The sequence below is a fragment of the Tupaia chinensis genome, unplaced genomic scaffold, assembly GCF_000334495.1.
Source record: "Tupaia chinensis unplaced genomic scaffold, TupChi_1.0 Scaffold000244_1, whole genome shotgun sequence".
Lineage (NCBI taxonomy): Eukaryota > Metazoa > Chordata > Mammalia > Scandentia > Tupaiidae > Tupaia > Tupaia belangeri.
In genome coordinates this window covers 1362288-1370969 of record NW_006159722.1, presented here as the reverse complement: position 1 = coordinate 1370969, position 8682 = coordinate 1362288, and positions in this window count along the sequence as shown.

Below are 8682 nucleotides of genomic sequence, written 5' to 3'. Positions count from 1 at the left end.
AGGTATAAGAGATTAATTTCTTTTAAAAAAATGTTCTTTATGTTACTTAAAAAATGGCACATTTAATGTGTTTGAATGAATCATTGACCTAGTTACAGTCTTAACCACAGGTAGCATTGTTCTGGTTATTTTATACAAGGTATACATACCTTCAGAGATTCTGAAACTTATCAAGCTTTAGTCGGCTTATGCTATCTTAAGTGCTAGATTTCCACTAGTGTTTTCTGAAATTCCTCCATTATATCAATCTAATTCGATGTCTACATGATACCAATAACCAGATGAAAACTGAAACATCATTGGTATTAATTGCATAATTAATAAGTGAGCACTGACTTCGGTCCTTAGAAGGTCTATGGTTTGATGACATTTGACTACATAAATCAGTATATCTCCAACACCTGAATTCTGATCTTGTACACTTCTGAATTTATTAGGACTGCATGGGATTTGGGTGAGATCTTTCTGAAGGGAAAATCTGTGTATATTAGGTCATTGGGAAAGTCATGATGTATTTTTCTGTTTTTCTGTGCAAAAATGTATCATGACTTTCCCGACAACCCACTATCATGGAAAACCCAAAAATGAAAAAACTTCTAGAGGGAGTAACTGCCAATGGACAAGTGACTCCAGAAATGGGTTATGTACTCATGGAGAGGTATAAGAGGGTGATTTATTGGGGCTAGGATTATAAAAATTCTGTGTTTGATTACAGTATTAAAGAAAGGGAAGGAGGAATGGGAAAATGAGCTGTGGGCACTAGCACATTTAGCCATGGCTAGGAGTGGAGGATGTGTCAGTTCAGACTCTTGAGGCTGGTAAGACTCTGGAGAGGCTCTGAGTGCAGAAGGAGGAAAGGGAAGGTAGGGTGAGGGCTGAACACATGTCCTGTGTCAGGAAGGTCTGATCTGCCTCACTGAGAGGAAAACTTCGATGGAAGCTTACCAGATGAGGGAGCTCACCAGGTGGCGTGGAAGTAACGTGCTGCTCCGGGGATTCTGGATCCAGATGAAAGCTTGAGGGTTTGGTTCCCTGGCAGACTGAACTCACAGGGTGTCTCCCTGTGATCCTGGCTGGGAAGGCTGGGGAAGGGGATTACAACATAAGACCCTGTTGTGGGTGCTTGTCTCTCTATCTCTTTACCTGTCTGTCTCTCACTCTTATGAAAGAAACTTTAAAAAAGAAGAGGTTTATCAAATGAGAAGCACTGGATGATTGATTCCAATATCATTTTTTAAATATAAAAATTATTTATTTCTCCATGTATGTTATTTAAAAACATTTGGTAAATATTGGTTATTTGAATTTCAAAACACACATTATCCATTCTCATCTAGCCTACTCATTTCTTAGCTTGTGAACTAGTAATCTACTCCACCCAAACGAAAAGTACAGATCTTATTACATACAAACAATTAAATCTAGAGGGCAATAGATAAGGAAATAAAGCAGACCTCCATTTTAAAGAACTGGACAACTTAAATTTCATTGCTCATTCTTTCAATAGTTAAACAATAAAGAGATTCAGCCATCCATTAGCCAGTATATATTACAGAATTAAATGTTTTTCACTATCTATGAATCTACCAGTATAGAAAGAAGAAAATTTAGTAGAAATGTATTTTCTTAGTAGAAAAGCATATTTATACTATTCTACTTTCAATAATTTAACCCTTCAATGTTATGCATTGTCTAACAAGTAGATTTTCCCACCAAAGCCCTGATAACCTCTGGACTTTTAGGTAAGATGTGAAATCTTAGAGATTATCATAGATACAACTAAAATATTTTGACAATGAGCACAGTTCTGTTATTTATGCAGTACGTCCTATTTTTATAGACAATTGCAGATACTTAAATATCATTAAGGCCTAGTGTTTATTTAAGTATCTCTTTTTCTTTAATATCATATTGCTATTATTCCTATATGGCATTTCCCGGGGACAGAGCAGATCTATATTTTCTGAGTCTGTGCACACAATGGAACCTTAGAAGAGGGATGCATGGATTGTTTTAGATGGTGAGAAATTCATAATGGAATTAGTTGGCATTGCTTTGAAGCTGTAAGTGGCCTATTGCTTACAGTGTGGCTAGTTCCAGCTGATAGTTTTAGGAAAAACTATGAGAATTCTATTTTTAAAAAGTTTTATTTATTTCTTCCATGTAGTCGGGGAGGGGGGAGAGTGAGAGAGAGAGAGAGACTATATCCCCAAAAGGTTCCTGATGTTGTGATCTATCCCCAGCCTTCAGCCTGCCCTAGATCACAGGCAATCATGTTTCCAGCATACTCAGAGAGGTCTCTGGTATGGTGAAGAGTGTTGCAATCTACCACTGTGTCACTGTCTGGTCCCTGTAGAGAGCACTTTACTTACGGTGGGTAGGCAGTTATGAAAATTCACTTACAATAGACATATTCATAAAAGAAGAGGCATACAGATATATTGTAACATATGGATGTGTATTGGGAGCCATACAAAATAATGAACTCAAAGAAGGCTAGTTGGTTGTAGTTTAAATGTCACCCCCTCTCCCTCTCCAAAGACGAGAGGAAAGCAAGCAATTTTCGAAGTAGGTAATTTTTAAGAGGAAAGAATGAGTCCAATCCTTGGACAATGGTGATTATAAATAATTTTCTTTAGGAGCTGAATGGGACTGGAAGATAGGCACTAGATTGTGATAGGATGTGCCCGGATATGCTAACATTTCTCAGCTTTTCTTCCTGTGATAGGAGCTTAGTTAATGAAACCACAGGGAAAAGGCTGAAGGTACCTGTTCTGTTCTTTGGCAGGTGTAGTATACAAGCTCACTTAAGTCCCTTATTGAGTTGCTAACGGAAATATCAAAGACTGGGTGAATTAAACAAAACAGTTTTTTTTTTTTTTGACTCATAGTTCTAGTAGCTGAGAAATCCGAAGGCATTATAAAACGTAGAAGGCTGAAGTTTTAGCAGAATGGAGCATGGTCTGCATCCATATGGCTTTCTTTATATCACTCTGGTCTCATTCCCTCTGCTTATAATCTCTACCCGAACTCAGCCATGGAGGCCCTACCCGAATCACTCCCCTTACCCTGGGACACCATGAAGAAAGTGTTTCACTTAATATCTTTAGAATGCAGTCAGTAAAATCTAGTCCCAAAACACAAATTTCTGAGAGACATTCAATCACCATCCACTCAGACCATACTCTAAACCATGGAACGCTGGGGGACAAACTGTTATTCAAACCACAACTAGGCTGACAATAGGATATCAGACTACAGTCTTTCCCTGCACTTCGAGAGAGAAAAAAGAAGATCAAAGATGATCAAGAGACAGGGTGTGGGGGAAAGAGACTGGTTCTGAGACTTTCTCCGATACAGTATGTCACAAGACCAGTCTTTGGGGCATTGCTTTCTCAGCCCTAGCAGGTGGAATCAGACATCAAAAACAAGACAATTTATTTTCAAGTAAATAAAGGTGGTGTTGCTATGGTGAAGGCTGTGGTCAAGGCACAAGTACCAAAGACATCTATTTCAACAGTCTCTCCTTTGGATTCAGAAATACGACTTAAATGAAGCCTTTTAAAACATTGGGAATGGAATAAGCATCATTTTTCTCGTACTAATTAATAAGAATAAAAATTAACATCCTTAGCCTTTAGATTGACATTTATATATAAATGATTTGGCTACTAGCGCTTATTTTCTATAGGGTTGGTTTTATTTTAGTCATCAGATAGGAAAACTAATTTGTATTATAAAGATATGAAAGAAACCTAAAGGAATGCTTATAATTATTTTAAAATAAATGTTTAATAAAAAATAAGCTACTTTAGAGATAGTGCAGAAAAGTAGCAAGAACTTTCATTTCTGTCAAAATAGAGTAGCAGGAACTAGATTTATCCTCACAACTAAAACAACTAAAAACTGGGCAAGATATAAAACAATAGTTCACAAGACATGGACATCAGACAATGAAGAAGAGGGAACAGAGACATAGGAAACAAATGAGGCACTACTGCCCCAACTTTCTTTCTCCAAGAAAATTTCCAGGCATGAGCCAGAGGTCTCAGGTAGAATCTGACCATATCCCTGAGTTGAGGAGGTGAAGATGGAGCAGGAAATCCAGCAAGGCCATGGTGGCTACAGTTTGCCTAGTACCTGAGAAGACAGAGCTGTAGGTTCTCTATGAACCTTCACCTGAGGCCTGCTCAGCACAGCTTATGAGGGAAACATGAAGACTGGAAGAGGAAAAAAGAAATCAGAAAGGATTAGGGGGAAAATCCTTGAAGATTTCATGGTAATAATTTGTTTTCCTACTAGCCAGAGTAGAAAGCCTCATAACTCAGAGACTATTTATTCAGAGTTCTCAAAATAATTTTCCTCAATAGTGGAGCAAAATTAGATGTAAATTGAAGGCTGCTTTACTCCCACCCAACGAAACTAAAAAGCAAGATCTGAAAAGATCGAATTGTTCCCACGTATATTAATTATGTCCTAGAACAAAGTTCAACAATATGTATAAGAATATCCAGCACTTCACCAGTTAATCCTACAGTTTCTAGTGCCCATAAAAAATGACCAGAGTGGGACCAGCTGGTGGTGTGGTGGTTGGAGTGACCGGATCCCATATGGTCTACTGTGCAGTTAGAGTCCTAGATTCAGTGGCTTGAGAAACATGCTAGGCATGTGAGCATGCATGCCCAAAATCCTGAGAGGAAAGTGGGATGAAGGAATCGGGATTGCTATGTGACCATATCCAATGGTGGGTGCTCTCTCACTTATTGTCTCTCTCTTGAGCAAGCACATGTGCCCTCTGGCAAAATAAAAAAATAGTGTGCAAGAGGTAGTGGTATGTGTATTTGAATATATGATCCATATTAAGGAAACTAATCAACTTAAAAGCAAACCAGACCTGAAACAGATATCAGAATTAGCCAACAGGCATATTAAACATTATTATAATTGTATTCCATGTTTTTTTTTTTTAGAGGTTTTTGCTATAGGGTGCGTGTGCTTGCCAGACAGACAGAGAGAGACAGAGAGACGGAAAGTGAGAAATCACCCCCCCCGGGGGGTGACGGCCACGCCTCAATCCCTTCTCCTCCATTCTCCTCGGGATCTTGGGCACGCACGCACATGCGCCCAGCATGAGAGACCAGGCCTTGAACCGTGGTCGACTACATGGGAGTCCAGCGACGTAGTCATTACATTAACCTTTCATCTCATGTATTCCATGTGTTTTTAAAATGTTAAGTAGAAACAAAGAGTATACAAAGAAGACCAAAATGAAAAATCTAGAGATGAAAACGGTAGTCTACTGTGGGCTAAGAAATCTACTAAGGCTAAGAATTAAAACATCTCATTGTTGACTTTCAATTAAAATGGATACACAAACATTTATAAGAAATGTCACCTCAACTCATCAAAGGTATCAAAACAATACACACTAGGAAGACCACCCAATTAATTTTAGATCAGTACAACCAGAACTGCAGCTTATCAGATGAGCGCCCCCGACAGAATTGAAATTTGTACTCTTTCTAACCAAGATTCTTAGATATTGGCTTCACATTTGTTTACTGGTGGGAGAAAAATTCATTTCTAAGTAGTAAAAGTAATAGATTTCTTTATGTTGACAATGTAAGATTTATTACACCCACTCAATACAAAATACGTTTTCCCTTATTTGGAATAATGTTCCTCCTTAGTAGTTACTACTATAACTGAACAATGTCAACCCACACAGTTCAAAGAGAAAGGCATAACACACTCTCCACTCTACCCTTCCCCTGGCTCTTGGCCAGGAGTCTATATGGATCGCATTCATCAGTTAACTTGTCCTCTCACTTCCAACTGGATTCAGAAAACAGGAAGCATAGGCAGAAGATTGGAGCCAGGAAGTACAAGGGTTACTAACTGGCATAGGTCCCTCCCTACTTATGCTGCAGATTGGCTTCATCTTTCTACTGTGTTCTGAAAAGCACTCTCTTGTTTCCCCACTAGGTGTGGAAGTGATGAGGGTTCACTGGATGGCACAATACCTTGTTGGCTTTCCTAAATCTCACAACATTATAAGAAATCCCTTTATTAAAATGCCTCTCAGTTACTCAGTGTGAGTGTGCTCTCTCTTTCCTGATGAACTTTAAATAGATATAGTGTGTTTAATGGCCTTAGTGATAGTCATTTTCAAATCATGTACATGTCTAAAACATATTCCTTCTGGCTTCCACGTGTGCAAAATCTTTTCTGTGTTTCCATAGCTTTTAATCAATTCAATTTATTTTGTGAAAAACAGAAAATTTCTAAGGGCATGTAATAGATTTTAAAAATTTAGTTTATATAATAAATCACTCACAATAAATTACCAGTAAATAGTTTCATGCTATACATTATTTTGTTTCAGAATTTTACTTAACTGTAGCTTTGACTTCAGCCAATGTCAAGTTGCCGATTGGAGGTCTCAACATTGATGTCGTAGCTTTGATTGCAGCTATCAGTGGCCCATATTCAGTAGAGACAATTTTGTAACATCACCTCCTTCCGCCTAACTCAAGGGTGCCACACACTTCAACAGAAAAGGAACTAATTTACAATTTGTCAGCTTTATATGAGAAGGAGCATGAAGAAACTAAGCTATGCGATACTATCTTTCTAATTTATTCCGGTGATAGCTTAGTTCTCCTTAAAGCCCTATCCCTTAATCTACCTCTAGCGTAGGCATTCTTTCTCAAGTTGAAAAACAATTTAGGCTTAAAATGGAAATCAGGCAAAATCTGGCCAAATTTAAGAGTTGGTCTTCAGAAAGAGTTTGGAAATAAAAAAATGACAACAAAGGAGGAACTGTCTTAATAATAAATATAGCTATTAGGATTGCATTAGTAATTCTCTTGCCACAAAAGGAAGATTAGAATTTTATTGGCTTCATTTTACCCTGAGTGTATCTTGACTACTTGACCAGATTAACCAGGTGAAAATTCTGGCACTGGTTCCCCTGTGACCTCGGTATCTGACAAACGTAAGTATGATGTTTTTGCTGCCCAGGTTCAGTAATGTTACTGGAAGATAGGGAATAGAAATTATGTTGAGGTAAATGTTTCATGATGTTCAGGAAATTTCAGTGAAAGTTAATCATGAAGTCCTATAAATGAAAAAAGTACTGTTTTTCAGCTATCTGGTGAGAAATTTGACTTATAGCCTAGTCTTTTTTATTCTGTTATGATGAGATACCATAGCCTGTAACTGAATATCACAGATATTACAAATTATAATGGAATTTATAATGAATAATAATGTCTCTGGTTCTGAAGGCTGAGAAGTCCAAGATTGAAGGGCTACATCTGGTGAGGGCTTTTTTCCTGAAAGTAATGTGGTGGAAGGACATCACATGGTGAGAGAGCAAGAGTGAGAGCACAAGAGAACAAATTAGTAGCCTCCCCCTTTAATAACTGGAATTAATTTATTCAACAGAGTGAAGCCCTCATGACCTAAGTACCTCCCAACACTGCTACATTGGAGGTAAGTTTCCTATATGTGATTTTTGGGGGGCTACATACAGTATAGGAACAAAAAACCCCACTCAATAGACGTATTAATAAATGCTAATATCATTGAAAGTCTGAGAATAACCACCCAGTAATGCTAAGTAGGCATAACTTTGTACTTTGGGGAAAAATATTACTTCAGAGGGAAAATTAGCCTTTTCCTTTTCTCTTCTAATTACAGAAACATCCATTTTCTCAGTTATTGCCCTTCCCAGCTGACTCATTTGAGTCCTCTTTAGCTTCTGAGCTGCTCCCATGCAGGGAAGAGTAAGTGCTTATTCCTGACAGTTTCTTGGGACTGGTCTACTCTGTAGGTGAATTTTGTGAGATCTCCCTTAAATATTCAAAGTGAAAGATTGTCTCTTTTTTTCTATTTTATAAAAGATAGAGTCAAAATAATATTACTTGGTTCTCATGAGCACATTTAAATTGTCTTTGGATATATAAATTTGCATATTCTGCAAGTTTATTAGGTGTGGAAGCTGGTTCACCTTTAATTTAGAAAATAAAAAATAATGCCTTAACATGAATAATCAGGAATATTTGAGTCACCTACTTTCGTCTGATGCCCAGATTTTTATTTTCTTTTGCAATAGCTGCATTTTCTTCTCTCTCTCCCTCTTCTGCTAGTTGTCTTTAGCCCAGGTCTGTAAGTGTCTTAGTTTCCCTTGTACTGCTATAATGAAACTCCTGAGATTGAGTGCTTTCTAAAGAGCAAATATTTAGTTTCTTACAGTTCTGGAGGCTGGGATATCCAAGATAATGGCTCTAGCTGATTCAGTTGTCTGGTGAGGGCTGTTCTCAGTTTCCAAGATGGTGTCTTGTTTTTGTGTCCTCTGAAGGGGAGGAATGCGGTGCCCTTGCATGGCAGAAAACTGGAGGGCAAGCTGGCCAGATGTTGTATGAAACCTTTCTTATAAATGCCTCCACTCCATTAATTAGGGAGGAGGTCTCGCGGCCTAATCATCTTTTAAAGGTGTTTAATACCTTTTGAAACTATCACTTGGCCACACCCGAATTTTGATGGGCACACAGTCAAACCATAGCAGTAGGATACTGCCTCTGGAAGCAGAGGCGGGGACCCCAGTTTATTCAGGCATGAAAGTCTGACAAGGAATATAGGGTTGTTTAAGAATATCAAAAAAACCTCTGTATTCCT